This window comes from Halyomorpha halys, unplaced genomic scaffold (genome assembly GCF_000696795.3).
Source record: "Halyomorpha halys isolate HHAL.00 unplaced genomic scaffold, Hhal_1.1 Scaffold1483.1, whole genome shotgun sequence".
NCBI lineage: Eukaryota > Metazoa > Arthropoda > Insecta > Hemiptera > Pentatomidae > Halyomorpha > Halyomorpha halys.
The window spans coordinates 245,558-265,257 of NW_027112336.1; the positions used below are offsets into that span (position 1 = coordinate 245,558).

The 19,700-nt window shown below is 30.4% G+C and overlaps 2 long non-coding RNA genes across 2 annotated transcripts; both read left to right on the forward strand.

The window, feature by feature from the left end:
- The first annotated feature begins 9 nt into the window (after positions 1–9).
- Positions 10–7,671, forward strand: LOC136796455 (uncharacterized). The gene is made up of 3 exons (XR_010844177.1): positions 10–818; positions 3,203–3,436; positions 7,533–7,671. It is a non-coding gene; the product is annotated as an uncharacterized lncRNA (long non-coding RNA).
- A 195-nt stretch (positions 7,672–7,866) lies between these two features.
- On the forward strand, positions 7,867–19,446 carry LOC106689823 (uncharacterized). Its single transcript, XR_010844176.1, has 6 exons — positions 7,867–7,999; positions 8,957–8,990; positions 9,714–9,847; positions 9,924–10,086; positions 19,045–19,148; positions 19,265–19,446. It is a non-coding gene; the product is annotated as an uncharacterized lncRNA (long non-coding RNA).
- Positions 19,447–19,700: the final 254 nt, after the last annotated feature.

The following is a 19,700-nucleotide window of genomic DNA, read 5'->3' on the forward strand; positions in this document are numbered from 1 at the left end:
GGAGACTGCTTACGAGAGGCGAGTTTGTGTCTTGCAAATATTTCATTTATTGGTTTAACGTACGTAGCTTTTAGTACTTCAATAGCAGTTTCATATGTGGTCTTATCGGCAATCAAGAGGTACACAGAATGCGAAATGAAGTTAGTTAGCAACCGTAACTTACCTTGTTCGTTCACCTCTTCAAACGATGCGATAAAGTTTTCAAATGGCTTCAGCCAGTAGCTCCATTCTTGGGTAGCAGTAGGTGAGTGTGAATTACCGTCGAACTTTTCGGGTCTCAAAAATGTATCCATTGTGAATAATAAATTGTAGTAAAACCTTTGCGAATTAGGCTTTCTTATTCACAATAAACGTAGAACAGAAATATAAAGATTACAGAAATGGTAAAAGTGCAAACATATGTTACTAATTAGGTTAGAACAGATAACAGTTGTTACAACAACTGGATCAATCATAACAGGTATTTAATGAGGGGACTTACAGATTGAAGCGGCGTGGTATTCTAGGAGCTTCTAGACCTTTATCTGCTGGGCGTACACCGGCGTCTATTGTGAAGGCGAGGTTGAGGCGATTTTTGGTGACTGCCTGAGCAGTTGGAACTTTCCGGTGGGCTTCCAAGACAGCAGTGCGAATCAAACCTCTAGTGACCAGGCGTCTTTATTATTGAAACTGAATAACGTGGTTCGCAGAATTTCGAAGGCGTTGGAGCAACGGCGCGAAAATTGAATGGAAGTTATTGACTACTGAACATAAGGGTTTCTTGAGGTTTCAATAACTTTGTTTCACTCCTAAAAAATCTTTTAGCACACTTATTATAGGTCAGTCATTTTGAATTGTTTCAGTATAGTACTAATATTGAAGCAATGTTATATAAAAACTATTCATATTTATGTAGTATATACATGACAATATCATAGATAATCAAATTGTCTAAGAGAATAAGAAAAGATTAATGAAATCGAACAATAGTTAACGATTATACTGCGAAGTTAGCTTAAGTTACTGTAACTATAGTAACATCTGACTTTTATCATTTCATCTATGTATTAATTGATAACAAAGTTTCAAAAGCTTTTAATTAATGTATATACATCCTCATATACATACAGCAATAGAGAAGCATTACCAGGTCTGTTAGTTTCTCATATTATTCATTTTGGCAATACTTTCTCGTACTAATTTTCCAAATGAGCCTTTCAGTTAACAAATTGGCCTAATCATATAACAACAATTTCAAGAAAAGTACATTGAATAATATATCTCTTTTGCAAAAACACGACAGAAATGCAAAAATAATACAATTTACTAAAATGTACATTCTTCCCTTAACCACTTATTCAATGCAAAATTATTATTAAATATATTTTCAACATATAAAGAATGACTTTATGGAGTTAAATCAACCTACAAAGTGAAACGCTCATATATAGGTTAAGTGAAATGAAAAAAGTCCTTTTTTTTTTTTTAATAATTTATTTATAGTTATTTACAACTGTATACACATATATACAACAAGTAAATTTGATGTAGGTGACATAGTGACATGATACAAACATGTGGAGAATCTACCCACTGATAGAACTCCAATAACATTTCTGGAGAAGATCTCGAGACCATCTTCTTTTCAAACGCCTAGGAGGATTATTAGGTAATGGAGGAGAAGCCAGGTTAGAAACAAGTGGATTTGGGTGGTTTAGAAGTTTATTATGGAAGGAACGGTATCTGGTTCTGGCCAAATCGGCAACATATGGAACATTGAGGTCCTGATGGATGACTTGATTTGTGACAAAGTAAGGAGCATTAAGGATTTTTGACTGTAAGGATTGGATTCTGGAGGAATTTGATGGTTTAGTGGAGCCCCAAAGCTAGTAATAATGGGAGACGGGTAATTTTTTTAAGTAAACAAAATTATACGTAGATTGTAGGAAGATTGTCCGGGTGGCGGTCAATAAAGGTATCAAGATAGAAGACTTTTGAACTAATTATTATTAACCAACGTTTCACCAAACTTTGTAGAATTTCGTCAAGTCTGTCTGACTGAAACAAAGATGACAACTGATTCAGTTTCAATCTATAATCTACTTCATACGGTCAACTATCTTCTTCCAAAATTGAATGTAATTGGTAAAATAAATCCATTATTTTTACGTGAAATCCAAGACTTTATCTAACATGTTTCGAATACTCCGATTGGGTCAAATATGCACCGTTTTATTCTATAATTTGGTGCAATTTTAAAGGTAGCTTCATAATGCCTCTCTCATAGAAATCATCCCTATTGCCGAAAAACTCTAGTAACCAATTTTCTCTTGATGCAAATTTCTTATTACCAAGAAAGTTTTGCAATGCAAGAAAAATATGATAATCGCTTTGTGTCGACCATTTTAAGAGACTTGATTGTTTGTGACTCCTTGGATCTCAAAACACATTTCCTTCGAAAACTGGAATTCGAAATTTTGTACGATCGCAATACTTCCACTTACAATATACTTTATTTATAGGTAAGTGAAAGTAACCATTTGAACGAAACATTCATAGAAACGAAAGGTTGTCAATGAGTTATATTAAATTCATCTAAAGTTCTAAAAAATATATACCTCAGCCAATGCAAGAATTAATCATAATCATTCCAAAGACAAATCACGGTTATATTGTTCTTGCTTCAACAATGCAGGCGAAGCGACTATTGCTTATCGCTTCCTTTGATCTGAACAGTAAAGGCCACATATGGTAGGCAACACATGCTCTTCAAAGCGGAGTAAAACAAGTTGTTTGTGTACGAGCCGGACGTATTATTTTATGAAACTCATCACGAATACATTGACTTAGGAATGTTATTTAAAATTGTCTACGTGTTCCCATGATAAAGCCATTTCAAACAGTCTGCTAACGCTTTCTCTGAAAAAATAATTTTATTTTTTTATTTATTTCTTTTATTACTCCCTCCCTAAAATGTTCGGTTTTTATTACTACTTGAACCCGAAATTTTTTTTTCTTAACAGACATCGTTGTTTGTTGACGATTGTATGAATTCGATGTAAAACTGTGAGGTTTCTGTCTTTATTGACCTTAACTACGAAATATTATATTAGGAAATTGTTTGAAATATAGAGCCTTGTAAAAAGTCCACATTTATCTACCATTATTATTATTATTTATTTATTATTATTTTTTTTTTGTGATTCCTAAAAACACTTTCTAGAAAGCCCCTTGCCAACAAATTTGGAAACAATTGCCTAGTAACGTTAAAGCCACGTTTATACCGGAGCTGACAACATTTCTCATAAATAAATTTTGACAAATTCAATGAAAAAAGTTGTTGCTTACAAATTACTATGTAGCAACCAAGCTACTATCAGTTGGTCACCGATCATGTTCATTACATACTGGCGCTACGCTACCTAGCTTCCGCATCGAGAACTACTACAGTCATCAGGTAAATATCATTCATTGAAATTTATATTTCTTGTAAATAATTTGATTCTACGAATAATGACCATGTTATATGTTGTAATATTCCTAAATGTATTATTAGAATCAATAAATATAACAATACAATCTTCTGATCCACTAAAAGCCAACGTCTTACATGTAGCATTTCTTTATGGCGTTTAATAACCCAGAGTGTTGACTAAGCAAATATTGGTAAACCTCAGTGCGAATTTCCTTTGGAACCAGAGAGTAACAATATACATAGTGGATCAGTAACAATATACAAAGTGAATCAGTAACAATATACAAAGTGAATCAGTAACAATATAAAAAGTGAATCAGTAACAATATACATAGTGAATCAGTAACAATATACATAGTAATCAATTGTTAAAAAAAAATTTTACCTCTTACATTAACAACCATGTTAGGCCCACCAGGCCGATCTGATATTAAATAAATAAATAAAAAGACAGATATATTAAATAACATTATTTTGGAATTATAATTATTAACCTAAATTATTTATTCAAATCTTTTATGAGTAGTTTTCAAGTAAACGGCTCTGAAATATGTGTCGGGGGCCGCATCCTGAAATATTGACGGGGAGAGGCAAAATATATCTTGCTCATGTTCATACACATAAGGCAACGGTAATGGAAATACTATAAATTTATAGTAAAACAACAACTTTCTTTTGTATGTGATTCTTTCAGAAATCAGATCGGTGATATATTGTTGTACTGAACATGGTCAATATGAAAAAAAAAAAGGAACTTCCTGGCTTTTTGTTTCGTAAAATCTGTCATTACGGCAGTCAATCCCACTAGTAATTAAACTCTATAAGGCCTTGGTTCAAAAACCCTGATTATTCTCTACGTACCATAAACATGATACTAATAACAGCCCAATAGCAATAATATTTCTAGGGAATGAGTAGACTCGCAGTTATATTACTAACAAGGATATAACACTTTTTTTGGTGACACTAGGCCGAACAATTTTAGGCACATGTCCGAGGATTACTGCCAATAAGGCCGAAAAGAAAATTTGTTTATATAATTTTGGAAAATTTTTATATAAATGTATTTTGGTTTAGCTTTCCATGTAATTAATGTGTTGTTTTTTTGTTTATACTAATCTATTTGGTATGCGCGCAGGACAAGAAGAAAATATTTTTGAATGAATTAAATTAGTTTAAATGTATACAACATTACAAAAAACCAAAAGAATCAAATGAGATTCATTTTTAGTGTCCTCTGAAACCATTAAACCCGAATTTTCATCTAAGTATTGGATTTTTTAAGTATATTTTTTTTCTTTTACCTATATATGAAATATGTTGTAAGGAAAAAGATTACGATCGTGCGAATTTTCAAATTCCAGTTTTCGACGGATATCCACGTCTTGAGGTCCACTGGATCGAAATAATTAACTCTCGCAATATAGTGTGTGTGTGAGTGTGTGTGTGTGTGTGTGTGTGTGTGAACAGCCTAGATAAAAAAAGAAAAGTCGTATGACTCTGAAATCGCATGTTTTGAGTGGGTATGGGCCTGAGATGTACGGACCCTCCGAAAGTACCACTTTATAATTGTGATTTTTCACATTTTTTTTATTATCTCCAAAACTGCTCGAACAATTTTTATGAAACTCGGTTAATCAATTAGCAATTAGGTTGTGATTAATACCAATTAGGTCTTATCATCATTGAAATAGTGTAATAGGGTTTAAATGTCGAATTTTCAAAAAATCTTCCTCTTAAATAACTTTAATTTTGTTTATTTATTGACAATTACCAATTCTAATTGTTACAAATAATACGAGGAGAAGATGGTTGGAGGTGCGGTCAAAATAAAACACTAATAAGTTGACGTAACTTATTTAATCGTGCCAACGTTTCGGTTAGAATTTCTAGCTTTCAACATGTCTAAGAACAGAATAAGATATCAAACAATGAATATAGAAAATAAAAACAGAATGACATAAAGTAAATAATTTTACAGAATGGAATTAATAAAATAAAGTGATGAGAGAAGTGGAAAATAAAATGTATACATAGGTAATTGAATAAGTAGGTAAAATAACATAATTAAGGAGATAAAATAAAAATGAAGTTATATGATGTAAAGAAATGTAAATGTATTAGTTATTAATAATTTAAAAATTAAAATTATGGAAAGAAAAATAAAATTGAGAGAAAGAAAATATATGTAACTATAATAGAAGTTAGAAACAATAAACGATGTACAAATACAAAATATTAATGAATTTTATGAGTAATTAAAGGAAAAATTTTAAATCCGAAGAATTTAAAGGAGAAATACAAACGACTTACATGAGGGCTTCATTAAACTGTTGTATTCTTGACAGAAATTTTTTTTTTATTTGTTATTCCCATCTTGAGAAACCTTAAAATATGAATTTTTATAGCTATACAAAAATAAAACTTTTCACCTTCTCTGTTCATTATTTTTTTTTTATATTTAAATCGTAAAAATAGCGATAACTTCAACACTTCCACTAATCTGCCTAAACTCAACTTGGGAACATAAGTAACTTAGTAATTCAAAGTTGTGTGATGTGGGCAACGCATTAGATTTTTTCCTACCGATGTCCCGTGTTTACGAATATAATTAATAATTCCACTTTTATCCAAATCCATCATAAGATGTATTCATGATCTTTAGTTTAACATGTTAAAGTGTGTTAAATGGAAAAACTAGAAATATTTCCTTCTTTTACCATGTTTAAACGATATTACATATAACATGGTTAAGAGTCTGTTACTAGGTCTGTTAAATGGAGGATGGCGTTACGCAACAGACCAGCTGAGTTCATCACCATTTTGTTTGTTGTGTTAGATTACTTGCTCGTAGTTTGTGTTATTATTGTTTTGGATGTTTTTATAATTAATAAAGCAATGTATGGCAATAATAATAATGTAATGACAATTCTCAATTAGCTCATCTTGATTCCCTTCCTCACAAGTTAGAAAATCTACAAGGCACTTAGAGGCCAAACTTTCACATAGCTTCCACCTGTTATTCGATTTAGGTATATTGTAATAAATTACTTAACTCAAAACTCTGAAGTAAATAATAACATGAAGTTTTAGAAGGAAAGGTTATAAAACAAGTTACTCAGGAAATCCACTGGGAACTCATATGCATTTAGCATTTAACAGGACTGTAAATAGGGCTGCTCACAATGTTATACTTATAACATTTAACATGGTAAAAGATTTTAAATTTAAGAAAACATCATGAATACGCCTATTATTACAACCGTTGTAAAGCTGAATTTCTACTCTTCCAAAGTATGTCAATATCTTAACATATTTTATTTATGCCAAATTAGGGAGAAAAAGTAGTCTCAAACAAAGAAAAAGTCTTAATTTTTGTCTCCGCTTCTAATTAGTTTTTGAAAATCCGTTTTGTTTCATTTCATGCCTTATATATGACCCCAAACCTAAGTTTTGTCTAGATTGGTGGGGTCGTGTTGAAGTTTTCGCAATTTTGAGAGAAAAAAAAACAAATAAATATCGAAACATTATTGTGATAAGGCGAAAATTTGGAGCAAAAAAAATTGTTTTCCACTACAATAAAAATTCATAGGTTTTTCGGGCAGCGGAAAACGAATATCGTTTTACTTTCACCCTAAAAAATATTTTATCTCATTTTGCAAAGTAAGTCTATTCAAATTACAATGCTTAGCTCTAATGGCATAGTGGGGTAATAATATACCTATCGATTTGTTTTTAGGCGCAAAAGAATAAAGATATATTTTCAGTTGCATTGAATGAGTTAAAATTAATTATTAATCATTAAAAAACCAAATGTCACTTCCTGTTGAGTAGGCTAAAATTTATTTTTTTAAAGAAAAAGCAAGGCAACTTCTTAAAATCCCTTAAATACGAATTTTCATTTTTAAAAAAATTTCACGTAGCCCACTCCACACGATTCGGTTGAACTTTCGATTGTGTACCAAATATCATATGTATCTGCCAAATATATTTTTCTTATTTTTATTTTTTATGAAAAGAATGCCAGAATATATTAATACAAAAAATTTTCTCAATTATATAAAACATTTTTTTCTAGGCTAGTTGGTGGCATTGGTATGAACCCTTGGACATTTTCCTATTTTTCGACCTAGTATCAAGAAAAAAAAATTCATTGAAATCGCCATTCTCACGTCCTTATCTTCCTCTAGTGAGTCTATCAACTAGGAACAGCCCTGATGTAGCTCTACAAGTGGGGCGAAACGTCAAATAATAGTTGTTAACTATTTTTGTTTTCATTTATTTATATACATAATATTTTTTTTTTCATTTTAATTCCGGATGTTTTTAGTTTAAGTAATTTATATTCATTAAACAAGTCTCTATAATTGCATTCATGTGATTTGAAGGTCAATTAATAATCAAACTAGATAGTTAATTTCTATATAACTTTCGTTTTTCGTACGGAAATTCTAACCAGAAGTGTTAGAGAAATTGAATACAATAATATTCTTTGCATAATATTGGACACGGTTGCATGTAAAACACCACGACTGAGCTGACCCTGTAAGGTCCTATATTAATTACCCACAGCTTAACTGATATATTTAAGAACACTATCTTAAGTTATATTAAGGTAGTTATGATTGTTAAGAACCATAGCTGGGCCGCAGAAGCCTAGAGATTGAGTGGTGGATATGTCCAGCCAGCTACACATATTTTTGGAACTGTTTAATGGTATACTTTTCGAGATGTGAACGGTTTTAACTGGTAACAGTTAACCAGTATTTCGAACTTAACACCGACAAAAAACTTCAATTCGTTAAGATTGCTAGTGAGGGAGTTTATTAGGGAAGGAATGATATCTGGTTCGGGCTACATCGGTTACATATGAAACATCTAAGTCTTTATGTATGATTTTATTTGTGACAAAGTAAGGAGCATTTAGGATTTTGGATTATAACGACTGGATACGAGAAGAATTCAAAGGTTTGGTGGAACCCCAAAGCTCAACCCCGTATGCCTTATAATTGTCATGTAGATCAATATTTTTAATGAATTGGAAGTTTAGACCGTTTGTCTAGTAAGTGCTGTAATATTCGAAATCGACGTGGAGTTTCCGTCTTGTATGAGGATCTCAGGTTAGTCGTTTACAAATTGAGTTTAATTTTAAAATGTTTCCAGCTAATATACCAGCGGACAAATCTTTGAACACATTTATCATAGATCACGCGTTCTAGAAGGGAACTAAGTTCATGTGTCTGGAGGGAGAATGTGGAGCATGTATTGTAACTGTCACATCAGTTCATCCAGCCTTTCCGCTGCCAAAATAGTGCCAATGTTGCACGATATATTGGGTAGCTACATAGACAGCATACTAATTAATCATAAGACATAATTTAATTTTTTATGTAAACTGAAGATCATAATTTGTTGTTTTAGTGTACATAAATTAAGAGATAATATACTTTAGCATTTGTATATGATGATCGACTATTGATTATAATAATATTTCTACTATAGATACATGCTGACAAAACTAAAGAATATCTGAAAGGTGAGAATTTATTTAGTTTTTGTATATGTATATTTTAAACAATCATCAAATTTAGTAATAGTAGAAGAAATCTGACATATATGGTGAAAAGTAATGATTTACAAAAATATTTGGATACAAAACATTATTTGATTTTGAAGACTCATTCTTCAAAAGATTAGAGTTTTTATGGCCAACACAACTATAAAAATTGTCATTCCATTTCTATCTATTTCAGTGTGATATTTTGAAAAACCTAATCTAATAATCTAAAATCTCATTTCAATTTTTTTTTATTTCTTCTTCAATAAGTTCAGGTATAGGTTTAGCAGGTTTAGTGATTTCCGGAGAAGCATTAACCAAAAATAAACTTTTTATTTATTTTCTTTTATATTAAAATTTAATTATTTTTTCATTATTTTAACATCTTACCATGGGTGCATTTAAATACCTCTGAAGATGTATATTTATTGATTTAGTGTCAAACGAAATCATTATTTTTCTTTTTTTCAATGATTTTAGAAATCTTGTGGTTTAATTTTCACCAGTTCTTTAAATTTCTCTTTTTGTTTTTACTTACCTCTAATTTATACTTAATTTATTAGACTGAAACGTTCGTATTAACACTCCATATTCATTTTTGATACAAGTCAGTTTTTATAACCACCCCAAATTTGCCAAAACCAGATTCCTTTAAAGTTTACCAGGATAATTATATTTCAAGAATATAATAATATCTTCCAGGCAAAAAGCTACTTGATGAGGAAACTCTGAAAGGTGCACTGTTTATCCTAGAATCAGAACTCATCCCAAACCATATCTTAGCTAATGCAAGCCCTGAGTTCCGTAAAGTTCTAGCCCTATCATTGTTTTACAAGGTGACACAGTGTATTAATCTAAAATCATGTGTAGGGGATTATTGTTTTAATATTTCCCTTCTTCCTTATGTTGCAGTTTGTAGTGTCAGTGGCTCCAGGTGATGTGCAGAAGTACCGAAGCAGTGGTCCTCTATTGGAGAGGCCTGTTAGTCAGTCAAAACAACATTTTGACACTGACTCAACTCTATGGCCTCTGAGCAAACCCATCCCAAAAATAGAATCCATTATGCAATGTTCAGGTGAGTTTTATGACGACATGCTAGTTAAATACTTAGGAGTCACTTTAGGCAGCAAACTATTATTTAACCACCACCTTAATTCGAAATTGGAAAACGCAAGAAAGATTCTGTACTAAATGTATCCATACTTCAATAAAAAATCAAAATTATCCAATAGAAATAAATTGCTAATATATTAAGCGCTACTAAGAACCATCTTAACTTAGGCATACCCCTATATGGAGTTTTGCTAGATCAACCAATATAAAAAAAAATATAAGTATTTCAAAACAAATGCCTCAGAATCATTAATAACTATCCATATTACACAAGAATATCTAAAATGCACACTGAATTAAATATAGACACCATTCAGGATTACATATATAAACTGAAACATAATTCCTTCCAGTCTTGCCCCAACTCATTAAATCCTCTAATCACAGAAGTAGGAAATTACTCTAAAACTACAATCCGTAGATATAAACACAAAAGAATAAAACATTTATTGATACAAACATAAACCAATGATATGTATTTTATGTTACTCAATGATCTGTATTTTATTCTATTCAATGTTATGTATTTTGTTTTAATTCAATAATGTTTTTTTTAAAGGGGTCGTCCCAAAGCAATATAGTAAATATTGTACATTTTATATTTATGGAATAAAAATATATTTAAAAACAAATGATGACGATGTAAATAGTGCTGATACTCTATTCGCCTCTAGGTCTTGATAAGGTTCTTATGATTAAAGTTTAAGTATATTATTATTATCCCCACTCCTCCCAATACAAATGGCTCACTCTGACTTTGACTTTGACAAAACAGCTATGAATTCTGTCTCATTAATTCTCATTTGGTTTTATTTTTTCTCTTTTCATCTCTTAATTTGTACTTTCTTTTATATTTCTTCTCTTATTTTATCTTTTATCTTTCTGTTACTATTACCGTTTTCATTTACTGTTTATAACCTTTAATTTGTCTTATTAAATTTTACTTCATTGTATACCCCTGTTATTTTCCATTTATTTTTTTTTTATAACTATTTCAAGTGCTTGTATCCTTTTTAGCCCTGACGAAGCTCTGCAACATGGGGTGAAACATTGGCTCAAATAAAAATAGTATACCCATTTACTATTTGAGTTTTTTTGACCGCACCCGGACCATATTTCAATCATTGATATACACAGTCAATCAGAAATTTTCCATTATTACTATTTGTTTGTTTAGACAATGAAGGGAGTTGTTGCATTCTTTAAGATATACCTGGAAAAAAGTATTACTATTAAATTATTAAAAAAATTATTGAAAAAATTATTACCAAATGTTATGACATTAATAAAAGATGACAGAGAATTAGTATTATTTACTTTTTTAAATATTTTATAAATTGATGCACCTGGTCATAAAACATGGTATCTAATATTTTTTGTCAATTGAAGGTTTGATATCACCCAATTTTTTAAAATTCATAAAATAAGCTGTTGAAAAAATCTCTAGGAACTTTGTTTTTTAAAAGAATAGTATAGTAAAAAAGAAATTTCTGCTGAATATTTTTCAAAGTAATTGAAATTTATTTAAATTTGAATAATGTTGGTTATAAGATATGGTGAGTTACTTATGGTTGAATGTAAATTGTTGCGAACGGAAATTCTAACCAGAAGAGTTTGAGAAATTGAATACAATAATATTCTTTGCATAATACCGGACACGGTTGCATGTAAAACATCTCATCACCACTGAGCTGACCCTGTAAGGAGCTATATTAATTACCTACAGCTTAACTGATGTATTAATTAAAAATTGTTAGTAGTAAGTAGTAATTGTATCTTGTAAATTAGTACACTAACTGAAACCTAGCTGGCCAAAATTATAAAGAACTAAAAATGTTCAGGGTAAAATAGTAAACTTCTTCTCAATTTTTTTTTTTGAATATCAATCCACACCTGTCACTGATGTTGGTGACAATAACCAAATTCCATAGTAATAGGAAAGTCATCTCATTTCAGGCGCTCCTTTCCAATTTTATTTTAGAGCCATGATTAATGAAAAGAAATTTCTCATCCAGCTCCTTTTTTAGGAAATTAAAGGAAATAATCAACCTTTATTAACAAATAAAGATATTATAACCATGCTTCTTTCAATATGTGACCAATAGCCTTGGGTTATGGAGAAAGAATGTAAAGAGAGTGGTGCACACAATAGTGGAGAATACCACCACCACGTGCTTTGGGTTCTTAAACATTTCTTTCTGTTCTAAAACATGTTTTCTTAGCAAATGGTAACAATGTTCAATAAAGGCAAAGCTGTTCCAACTGGTTATGCTTCTGACAGTACGGTCATTGCATCTGTCGTGTTTAATTTGTGTAATTGGATTTTGTATTTTTCTGAACATTGATCTTATTTGCAACACAACTTGAATTCATGGTAAGTTGGAAAAAAAACTATTTGTTAGTTTATATAAAATATTAGATTTGATATATTATGTTATGAAGAACATATCTATTAAATTACTTATTTGTCATGTTTTACTATTTCCCATTTTTCCATAAAGGGGTAACTACGCTATATGTAGGTCGGGCAATATTGTCATATGGAAGAGAGTAACATTTTAAAGTTCCTAACTATTTTGACCTGAATTTTCAACTACATTAAAATATTTTAATTATCCCAACAATACTATTAATAAATTTAATTTTGCTGGTATATTTAATAAACATTTAAAAACAACAATTATAACCAATAACTAGTTACTTCCTAGTGTATTTGTAGTTCATGTTTCCATAAAAAACCTTACTCTTGTAGTCATATCTTGTGACAATATTATACTCTCCAGCTGTAATTTTAAGACCAATATGATTTTAATGTAATTTTTCTCAAACTGCTTTAGACCAGTTTGAAGAAGTGAATCCTTACATTTTAGTTAGCAGTTAACAATTGTATAGTGACCAAAAGCCACTTGAGATCAATACTATACTGAATATTTGTTTGCCCAACATTTAGTTTTCTAAACTAATCAACTTTTTTTTAGGATGCATACTCCATTTCCGTATAAATAAGTACCTATAGTACCAAATATATAGTATATGGAATTTATGATATGACACACTCATTTGTGATTTTGTGGGTTCAACTGGACATATCTCCTGAATAGTTTTGAAATTAATAAAATCTAGACATGGCATACATTTCTTTTATATTTTAAACTAAATTTTCATGTAAGTGTGGCATAGTCCACTCTGGCCTCCAATACAGTGAAAAAGTGAATTATTTTGGGGGTAAATTCATCAAAAGAATATTAAATCCTATAACTTATATAATTGGTATTAGTGACAATGTAGATAAAAATAATCAGTATGTTTTAAGGATACTAACCCCTAAAATACAAGATAATCCTTAAAGTAGTATTGTATAAAATTGTTGATTGTTTAGCCTAATTTTTTGGAAATATTTTAAAGGAATAATGTCAAAATGACTATCAAGATTCTCTTAAATATGTTTCTCATTTTTATTTTGTTTGTTCCTCTTACTCCCCAATTTTAATTACAAAGTAACTTATTCAAACTTTTTTTTTCTGGAAATCAACTTTTATATGTTTACATAATATATGTTTAGTTCTGTTGTTTATATTTTCAAGTTGTAGTTTTAGTGTAATTTCCTATTTCTCTGAATAGAGGGTTTAATGAGTTGGGGCTGGACTGGATGAAATTCTGTGTCAGTTTATATATGATATCCTGTAAGGTGTCTATATTTAATTCAGTGTGCATTTTAGATATTCTAGTATAATATAGATAGTTATTAATGATTCTGAGGCATTTTTTTTTTAAATACTTGTATTTATTTTATATTTGTTGAACTTATTAAAGCTCCATATGGGGCAGGCATAAGTTATGATGGGTCTTAGTACCGCTTTATATTGTATCAATTTATTTCTACTGGATAATTTTCATTTTTGATTAAAGTATGGATACATTTGATATACAATTTTCCAATTTCGAATTGATGTGGTGTTTAAAGTGACTCTTAATAGTTTGCAGTCTTAAGTGACTTAATAGTTTGCTGACTAAAGTGACATGCAGGCCTAAAGTATTTAACTGTTTTGGCAAAAAGGACTGGAGTATTATTTAAATCTATGGTGGATGGAAGTACAGACATGTTTATTGAAAATGATGGCTATTTGTTAAATTTTGGATAGAATTTTACTTCAGCTTCCCCAAAATGGCCGAAGCCAATTTTTTCCTGACGAGTGTATACTGATGGTCCCGAACGGAGCCGAGAAACACCGGAGGTGACCGATTCCCAGCCGTTCGTTTCAAAATAAATTACCCGCGACTTCGACAGGGATTTTTCACTTCCCTCAAGCACATTGGGGTATGTGTTTGAAGTTATATTGATGTATTTTATCTAAATAATTTCTTTATATTTGTGTGTGTTATTAGGTTATCTGGTATAAATAAATTGGGGAAAAATCATTAAAGTTATCCTCTTGTTTTGATTTTTTCTATTTATGAGTCTAACACACCAACTGGAAATGAAATGGACCCATGTATGCTTTTTATCGATATTTCCATCCGTTGTGGAAAAATATTATGAAAACAAATTATCTTTAGACAGGTACGTATGGTGTTGCCACAAGTCATATTAAATGCTTTAAATCTATGGATATCAGTTTAAAAACAATCACTAACTATTTAAGCTTTTGAAGTCATATTTATACCTAGTTAGACAATTGTTTTAATTCTAATAATATATTTAATATATAGGCATAGTATAGTAAATTTAAAAAATATTATAGATATACTTACTTTTTTGTTTCTACATTTTCATCATTTTTTCATATTTTTTTTTTATTCATTTTTTCCCGTTATTTATCCATATATCTAAATATAATTTTATCCTTGAAACCCAATACATCTTCTCTCTTTATTTTCCCTCTTTAACAAATATAAATTTATGGGAAGATTGTTGACGCTGTATAATATATATGAGGAAAGGATGGATAGAGCTGTACTACTATGCTATTTGTTTAATTTATATAACAGTCAGGCAGTCCGTTGATAGTCAATATTGTACTTGACATGTTCAGGTATAAATAAAAGTATCTCACGATTTATTATTCTAGTCACATTAACTATTAAACGATTTCTTATAAATAAATGCTTCCGATCTATTTTCAGGTTACAGAGTCTAAGAATTATAATTTAGTTCTTCTGACGTATAATAAATATTTATAAGTTAGAAGAAGTAAGTAAGCGTATATATTATAAAATATTTCATAAGTCAGGAGATGTAATCACAACTACTGCCGAACAGTACACTCTCGCCAGGTCAAAATGGGTTTAGGCCATCATGGGGGAGCTGAATTAAACTTACCACAGGTAATCCTGTCCAGATCACTAACCTATTCTATTCAGAGTGAAAAGGACCAGGTTTATTCTGTGGGAACTCCACAAAATAAATAAAAATCAACCCTCACTGGCTTCACACGAAAATGATAGGTCCTTGGGCCTTAACATGCTCAACTACATGGGTCTGAAGTTTATTTCGTCGTGTTCAAAGTTGTAATTGAAAACATTGAGAGCAGCACAAGTTGAGCACTGTTTTCCTGTACCAGCTTATATTATTAAGACGTTTTTATTTTGTTTTTTTTAATCATGTCGTTCTATTGATATCATGAACCCAAATTTTATAAAAATTGGTTAATGGATCACTTAGGAATCTCTAACAGACTTCTAGGAAATGTTTGTGCTAAGATTATCAAAATCAGCCATGTCTTAATCCATGTTAAAAGAAGAGAGATAACAAATTAAACTAGAAGTTTAATACCAATGAACAATAAATCAACTAACCAATTCAGATTATTAAAAAAATATTTAGAATTGGGCATACTTATAAAATTTCTAGAAATAATAAAGACAATTTTAAAAAAAAATTAGACGACGAACCGGAAATTCTTGAAAACGTATCTCTGACCATGTTATTAAAGCTATAAATTGATGGGCTTTTCGAGTATTACCTTATACTTTCGACGTTCTATAATCATCCAACACAGAGCATGAAAAACTTGATCGTTTATTGGCAAAAGGGGAGAACCCAATCCTTCAATTAAGACGATGTAATTTTTAGAGTGGAGTGTATTTAGACATCTTCGGTAATATTATTCTTGTCCTGTGTTTGCTATCTTTTTCTTTTTTAGCTCTGTTGAAGGCCAAAACGTCGATAAACATTTAAATAAATTTTACTCACCTATATATTTTTCTTTCTTGACCCTACTCCTCTGATCAACTTCTTAAATTGATTACAAAGTCAATAAAACCTCTTTCCTTGTGTTCCGAATTTCAACTTCATATCAACGGAATCGAATTAAAATTCGATTATAACATTTGTACGGCCTGCCGGAGGGAGATAGATGGGAGAGCTTATATAATAAAGAAAAAATTATAATATTTAGAACAAAAATGTTGCCGCTGGATGATTTTGTTCCTCACGCCTTTCATAAATTGTCTTAATTTTCCGGTTCTGAGACAGTTGTGGATTCAATCATAAAATGGGAAACTCTAATGCGGTGCGCGCATTACATAATTCTCTGTTACCAGCCTCCATACGTCCCCAAACTTTGTGTAGATTGGTGGGCTAGTGTTGAAGTTATATCTATTTTATTATCAATTTACACAATTTTGATCCTTTTTTACTCTCAACCTTTATTCTTTAATAACTCTCCAACGTTTCGGCCCTCAGGCCATTCTCAAGAAGACCTTCAACATTGATGTCATTGTTTTTAAATCTCAATTTGCAGGCTATTTGCCCATGTCACATATAACTTTTTTATAATATATCCTAAATTTAAAAATCCGTTTTTACAAATAAATTTCTCTTTTACCTATATTTATCTCTTAAAAACAGCACCTACCTTCAAAAGTTCTTAAAACCTTCAAAGGTTGAAGGTAGGTTCTGTTTTTAAGTGATAAATATAGGTGAAAGAGAAGTTTGTTTGTAAAAAAAGATTTTTAAATTTAGGATATATTATAAAAAAAGTTATATGTGACATGCACAATTAGCCTGCAAATTGTTGATAATAAAATAAACCTCTCTCAAACCATCATATAATAAATAATTAATCTAGTTATCTCTATTTTTTGTAATTTTAAAAACAAAAAAAAATCTTTAGTCAATTGATAGGAAAAAGATTAGGACTTCTCGAGACGGGAATAACAAATATAAATTTTGTTTCTGGCAAGAATACAACAGTTAAACAAAAGATAAACGAAGCCGTAATGCAGTCGGGAAAGATCGGGAAGTTTCAGCATTTCCCGTTCGAATCAGATTTAGTTATTCATAAAATTATTTAACATTTTATATTATTCCTAGCAATGAGAACTGTTTATTTTTTCAAATAAACAAAATTAAATGTACTTTACGCTGGATGTACATGTTTGTTGATTTGCAACTTGCCGCAAATCCAAGACTTGTACAAATTATTGGTAAACAAAGGAAGCAGCTAACGTCGGTATCCACATGTCTGTTTGTTTTTTCGCCCATTACTTTCGATTTATTCTACGTTCATAATAAAAAGGAACGGAATGGAGATTGGCGAAATGAAAAGAAACGTAAATATCAGACAATTCGTAAAAATGAAACTACATAACCTATAAATTCCACCTTCCTTCTAGAATTTTTATCAGAAACTTTTTAATTTAATTAATTAAACATATAATGTCTCCATAAATATATATTACTGCTATGTTCAATCAAAAATAAACTTCTAAAGCTAATTAACAAGATTTAAAACAATGTACTTACACCGAATCGGTATAATTTTAAAATATAGTCTTAAACAAGAGATAATTATTGAATCCAAACATTGGGGAAATTCTTCAACTGATTAAAACACGGAGACCTCAAACATTCATCTTTTGACATTTCTAAAACAATACAAATTGAAAACAAACACAACAATGTGTTTGATGTAGCACAAGCACCCATTTATTTGTGCCCAAAAACTGACAACCGCCGGGTCGGACGCAAATTGAGGCCTACTTGTACCAGCCAATCCAACTAACCAATCCACACGCTTGCTCCATAATGCACGAATTTGCCATTGTTTGGCAAACGTGTAGAGGCACCTTTACTTGAAGATTTTTTTTTTTATTCGTTATTTATGCCCCGTCATATTATTTCAATGAGGATAAGACCAAGCTGATATTAAAGACCATTTAATTCTACATTGACATCGCAAGTAATTGATTTTAATCAAAATCGTATGAACCGTTACCGAGAAAATCGAAAAAATGTGAAAAATCGATTTTATATAGAAGAACTTCCGGTACGTCGATTTTAGCGAAAATGTTGCTGTCAAATCCTAGGAATATACTCACCTTAAATATGCAATTTCACTTTTGTACGATTTTTTGTGTTTGAGCTAGACTCTTCACAGACACGGATCATTTTGCAAAATTAGGTTTTTCGCTCTGAAAAGGACTTCAAAATATCTATTTCCATCGAAATTTTGCTCTGTCGCAATGCTTTCCCTTACTATATATTCCACGTAAGTGTGAAAGTAAAAAAGTCCTATTTCTACTTTAATTAGTTCTACTTGCTTTCATATGCAAGACAATGGGGGTTACCAGAAAATAAATAATCAATAAAGAGTTATGATTTCATTTCAACTTATAATTATGAAGTAAATCTTATTTATAAAGTCAGAGCATAAAGCCTTGATTTGGTTTCAACAATTCGTGTTCACGTCGCTGGGCTGTGCTTGCACATAAATTACCGATTTGACTACGTTATTAAGGAACATCCAAATGAAAAACTACCGAACAGGGAATAGATGATTATTATTACTACCACTTTTGAATAAAATATTGTAGTTTTTTTTTTTCTGTTGCATTCAATTTACATCAGTGTGATATATTTTTTGTTATTTAATATTACTTATTCTATTTTCAATGTCTAATAACTTTTTATTTCCAGCAATTGGTGAACCTCCACTTTGTATGAGCTGTGCAATTGTTTTTGCGATCCGTAATGCTCTTAAATCAGCGAGAGAAGACTTTGTTTAAGGCAGGAAAGACATGGTTTATATTAGATTTGATTATTTGATTATTTCTTTTTTTTAAAGATTTCTTTAATTCACATCATTCAAAGCTTTCAGAATATTATTTTTGTGATGCTTATCTTATTGGTTTTTCAGAACATCCCTACACCGTTGAATGAATCTGGCTCGGCGCGTTAAATGGCAAAGAAATATTCAAACTTTAATTTTGTCTCTGCTAAGCGTAATAAAGGAAGGGAGAGAGAGAAAGAAATTTATTCAATCATGCTGCCCAAATACATCGGGTTGCTACACTACACAGCATACTGATCAATCCGTGATCGGACATATATAAATTTATAAATTACATTTTGTTTATATGATACAATATAATAGAAAGATAACATTTTTTTTTCCTACAGTATTCTTTTACAGTTAATATCAGTCTACAAACTAAATACAAGCTTTTCAATTTATTCATTTTTTTTTCTTTCCCCTTCATTTTACAACCCTTATTTCATTTTATCAACAAATTCCCCTATATAACAAATATTATAATATAAAAAATAACAAAGTAGTAAATAAATAAATAAAA